Source organism: Conger conger, chromosome 9, assembly GCF_963514075.1.
Source record: "Conger conger chromosome 9, fConCon1.1, whole genome shotgun sequence".
Lineage (NCBI taxonomy): Eukaryota > Metazoa > Chordata > Actinopteri > Anguilliformes > Congridae > Conger > Conger conger.
Genome location: NC_083768.1, coordinates 23,296,938 through 23,302,937, shown reverse-complemented (window position 1 = coordinate 23,302,937; position 6,000 = coordinate 23,296,938).

The following is a 6,000-nucleotide window of genomic DNA, read 5'->3' as shown; positions in this document are numbered from 1 at the left end:
TATATATCTATATCTACCTATAGATCAGTGGTCTCTGGGCCAGGCTTTGTGTGGCAGCGGCATTGGCAGGGGCACTCTTGATGACTGCCCTGTTCCGGAGTGTTCCTGTTATTTGGGGTCACCTAGTGTTATATAGTTCTCTGCTTTTTGATTGGTTAAGCTTGTCCATGGTTGGCTGACTTCATTGTCATGATGACTAGGTGGAGTTGGTCTTCTGTGTGGGGGGTGGGGGGCACTGAACCCTAATGGTACAGTTCTCTCTGTCTCATAAGAAATAAGTTCACTTCATACATCAGTTTTTTTCCAGTTAGAGCGAACATCCTCATGGCTATTTTATTCATGTCCCTAATGTAAATATAAATAAATAATGTTTATTTTTGCACATATTGCAGAGTTATAGCAATATTGATATTTCAAGGTCATATGTAGCACTATTTTTGTATTGATCTACAATACTGCGTTATGTATGTTTAGACTATGCTGTTGTTGCTGTTGTTATAGATACATACAGGCACAGGATATTTAAAAAATAAATTGTTCCTTGAAAATGTACATTTCTTACTTGCTTATGTCATTTTCCATAGCAGAATATTAACTTTGGACCCAAACCTACTCATAAACATAAAATATTAGCACCATTACATTACTCTCTTAATTCCCTCTATCTCCCTTTCTCCAAAAGCATATTGTCAGCACATTCGCTCTCTATGTGTCTCTCTCTCTCTCTCTCTCTCTCTCACACACACACACACACACACACACACACAGGGAGAGAGAGATAGTGAGAGAGGGAGTGAGAGACGGGTGTATGCCCTCCTCATTGTCATAGATAAAAAGCTGCTCTGTGTGGTGTGGTGTGTGTCTGTGGCTTTGACAGAGTCTGAGGCTTAACTGAAGCCAAGCTCTTCCCCAGCTGTCGGCCCGTAGCTCCGCCCCCTGCCTCCTGTCCCCTCCCATTGTCCCCGGCGAACACAGGGGCCAGTGTTATTGACACAGCGGCACCCCGCCGGCTCACAGCCAGGGCCACGTCTCAGCATGGCCTCCCTCTGTCCGTCATGCGCTCCCCAGCCTCTCTCCAGGGCCCCGTCGACTGCCACAGAGAGAGAGAGAGAGAGGAACTACAGGGAGAAGGGGGTTCAGTGGGCACAGAAATGAAAGGGAGAAAATAAAAGAGAAAGGGTCGTAATGATGGCCGGTCACGCAAGGAATTGGGACATGGGAGAGACGAGCGAAGAAAGAGGGAGTGGGAGGATGGGAAAAAAGACACCCCCAATAACATGCCAACAACCTAAGTGACAGACAAAACAAGGCATGTTGGTCAATGGCCAAACGAAATGATTTTCTCAATAGTGATTGTGCGTTAATAGGCAGAACGCGTGTGTGAGGGCCTGGCTAATGGGAATGCGGGGCCTATTTCTCTATGCTGTTTTACTTAAGGAACTCAAGGAACGTTCAAACAAGCGTTTCACTCTACTTTCCACGCAAACAGCGGGTGTGAACAGCAGTGGCTTTCGAAAGTTGGCAGAAGGGCAATGTTGTGGCATTGAAAACAACACTTAATTGAAGTAAGCCATCAAAAAGCATCACTGTAAGAATTTGTATTATCAATAAAAAATAAACGGATTGCAAAATTAGTGTTGCATGTTGTACTTTTTAAAAACATGATGATGATGTTCATTTGGCCCTGGCTTGAAATTCAGTGTTTGAATGTGTAATGTGATATCCACTGAATGAGAATTAAGATCCTACTAAGTTAGCAATATGGCATGGTGGATAAGAAGCTAGGCTTGTGGCCAGGAGGTGTCAGATGCAATTCCCAGGTTGGGTAGTGCTGTTGTACTCCTGAGTAAGTAAAGTACTCAAGCTGAATGGCTTGAGAAAAAAAGTCCAGATGTACAAATGAATAATGCATAAAATGAAACCCATGTCTGCTAAGCAATCAATAAAACAATACATTATTTAGTCCAGTGAGTAAGACGTCACTCTTGGCTTGGCATAATGTATTTGCATTATGGCATATTTATTTATTTGTTTGTTTATCACATCTCTTTAATGAGTTGTGATGAAGCTGGTTCACCTGGCTGGTTAACGATTTTCCTGAAGAATTCCCAGTATTCCCGTGGAGCTTCCCAAACCCCTCAGAGGCTTTTATAAGTTGGCACAATTCATATGCAAAAGTGGTTTGATTCTGTTTCCCTTTGTTTCCACACACACAGCCAGTGGAGGTGGTAATGGGCTGAATACCACCATAGGGACGGTCACATTTGAGACGAGGTTTCTCCATGGAATCCCAGGAGCCTACTGTTTTTCACTTTGGGACCTACGTACATTCTCTGGTCATTCCGGTAGTAGAAGTAGCAGTATTAATAGCAGCATTAATTGTTGTTCAGTAGTTGTAGCAGCAGCAGTGGTATCAGTTACAGTCCTAGTACTTGCATCAACAGTAAAGAAGGCAGAAGTGAAGTATTAATAGTTCCAGCAGCCGCGTGGACATTTGGTAGTGGCTTTGATGGTCAAGGCAATATCACTACAAATCACTAGTGCAGTCATTTCCAGTGTGTAAGTATTTAGTACTTAGTACTCTGGCTTCACTCGTAAATGGTTTTTCTTCTTCTTTGTAACTTCCTCTTGCACTCTAGTATTCACTGAGGTGGCAGGGCTTTAGCTCTGTTTTCTCTTTCTGTATGCATGGAACTTGGCCAATACATTTCCATAACATTTCCTGCATTCATTTATCACATATTCAATGAAGTCAAAACTTGAAGCAGCCCGACAGAAGCTCTGACCTCCGTAGCTTAAACATCAGCCAGCTACAAGGCTATGCTTATCAATTCTGCAGTGAAACACAAGGCAGAGTTGTTTGAGTCTTATCAGCGTTATTCCAGGTGCACAGCTACCATCTTATCAGCCGTGTATAAATGCTGTTAGCACATTAGCTCCTTGTTAGCTTGTCTCTGCTGTCCAGTCACAGCATTCCTTTGAACTGGGGTCATGTTGACTAGGTTTGAAACTACCACAGCTGTCTGTGCAAGACTCGTCCCCTGATTAATTAGCTGTGACTGCTATTGACTATGGATGGTCTGGCACTTGGCTATCTCTGTGGAGCTGCGTTACCCCTTAGGTGTCTCTGCTGTTTGTTTGCTGCAGCGTGCCAGTGTGCAGCTCTTTACCAGTTGATTTTAATGCAGGAAGCAAATGCACAGACGGCCCACAATATCTGCTGTGATCAAAAATCTGAGCGAACTATGGGGTTTGAGTTCACACCCTAACACTGAGAGGGAGAATACTTTTTCAAGCTCGCAGCTCTGCTGCACAACTAAAGACAAAGTTAAGCTTCGTCAGCACGCAGCCTTATGCCCACATTGCAGGCTGGCCTCTGTGTCAGGGAGAGGAACTGTTTGGGTTTTTTTGCTGACTGTTTATAGTGGACGTCTGAGGAAGACGGCATTGATAGGCACCCCCGCCAGCCAGACTGAATGTAAATAAAACACGTCCGACCAAAGAGAGGCTGTATGTTGTGGCAGAACTCCAGGGTAAAAATGGATGTGAGGGAAGAGAGGAGTGAATACGCTGAGCTGAGATTCCAGTGTAGTTTATCATCAATGGCCCTCCCCCTCCCCCTCTCACTTGGGAATTAACAATCAATGCTTGAAATCTGGCCATTGTAATTCCAATTACTTCTTAGCGTAGCAGACGCTGAGATACACGGCGAATTGCATTGCTTACATTCTCCACATTCCTCTCTTTTGTACAGCTGGATGTATACTGAAGCAGCTTGAGGTTAAGCACCACACCAAGGTTATTACCGCAGTGTCTCACAGTCAATTCCACCCTGCAACCTGATTAAAAACCCAGTTCTTTAACCATCATGCATACTGATGACCATGATATTGGATGCTATCAACAGATTGTAACCAAATATTGTGTTGTCAAAATTACAGGAGGAAATACTCATGTTTACGGAGACTTTATATAACCTGGGCTCTTTGAAATGTGTCCACTTATAGATTCCGTCAAAGGCCAGAAATACAAAAGGACTAGTACAAGAATAGAATTGTGTTGTCATAAAAACCAGCAGTTCTACTTCCTCAACACTATCATAGTCTGTTTCCTGTTTTACTACAGCTATTATAGCTGATATCATTGTACTGAGGGGGAAATTGTGTGATAAAACCATATCTGCTGGTTTTTCAAATCCTGTTTTGTCTAAATCCAAACATTGATAAACACAACTGGAATAATTTAGATAGGAATGAGTAATAAAAAAATGGTTTCCACAATCTGCAGAACGTGAGGATAAAATCAATTGTATGAATTAAATATAAGTGCCAATATAACTTATCAGCAGTTACACGTATGGGTAGTGATTCTCTATACTGAACAAGTAAAGTTGATTTTCAATGTCTACAAATTTCAGTGTTAAACTTTGAGGAATAATTAAGTTTTTGGTGTTGCTTGTGTACTTTCTTCCCCCCAATGCTGCTGTTATATTAATATCATATAATTTGATATTTGAATTTGGCTCATCGTATGAACATGATGTAGTGTCCACATTGGATTGTGCAGGACCTTTTCACATCTCCAGCGGAGAATGGGCTATTGTGTGAGGCTTTAGCCCACACAATAGCCACAGCTCCACTGCCATGCCAAACTGCCATGTTTGGTCATCGCCATTGTGTTCCCCTGCTCATTTCATACCCGGCAACACAGAACCCAAACTAAATGCGTGCACCCTTATTTGTTATCGCCGCTATTTCACTGTGATAATAGTGGAGAGACAGCAGGCAGCTTGATAGGAGGAATTTGTATCAATGTGTAAATGTGTGCCCACACTGGAGCACTGCTCATTACTGTCTTTGGAACCGTACCAAACCATCCCAAACACACATGACACTGTCCAGTTTACTAGTAAACTACCTGTCTCCTTGATCTGTGGCACCCAATATTGTATTATGAGTGGGGGAGATCACTGACCTGTAACATATGTGATATCAGTGCATGATAGTTTGTTAGTCATATACCAGATAGCAGTGTGGGAAAACACATGTAAATCTAAGGAAGGCCCCTCTCCTCAGGCAAGACAAAAGAAAATAAATGTAATGTTTGTCACCTTTGATGTTATTTGCTCTTAAAACTATTGCCTGACAACCATAGGGCTATTACGCATTGTAAAGGTTTTTTCATGGTAGCAAAGGGATATCTGCCCCTCACCAGTGAGATGCCACAGAGGCAGATAGAGTTTGTTCACCTTGTGATTGAGGCGGGGGGAAACAAGCTTGCACACACATGGCTTAATATTATATTTACACTAGACAGGGTGAAGAGTTTAGAGTCTTTCCTTTAATCTTTTACTGCTGCCACTCGCCTTTGCTACAGCTCTTTTGCCTCCCCCTTCGCATCTCTGCAGATTCCTCCACAAGTGGACATCCTGGAACATCGACGGAAATTAAGCCACAGAAATAGAATTAGAAATAAATCATTGGCATTCCGTTCCAGCGGAGGAAGGGGAGTTCCGAAGGCTCGATGCTCCTGCTCAAGGCATTAGTGACATTGGGAATGGACACGTTCTCTGCTGCTGTTTTTATCCTCCCTCACGCTGGGTCTGAGTGATCTCATAAACCCCATGACCCCATTTCAGAAACTGATGTACACTATCAGTGTAAAACGTACTCAGTTTGTCACCGATCAGTTTGCTGTGCCAAAGTTCTTTGTTCTGACATTGACTCTCATACTGTATAATGAAAAGGTAATTAGTGGAAAAAAGAATTACATTAATTGCCCAGAATAGCATGCTGTTCAAAGGCCCACAAAATGCTTTCTTTGTACGGTAATGAAAATGCCGTGAAATGCATCAGACTATTTCTGAAAAGAAAAGAAATCCAACAAATATGCATTTGTGTATGTTGTGGTATGTGTGTGTGTATGTTGTGGTGTGTGTATGTTGTGATATGTGTGTGTGTGTATATGTTGTGGTATGTGTGTGTATGTTGTGTGTGTGTG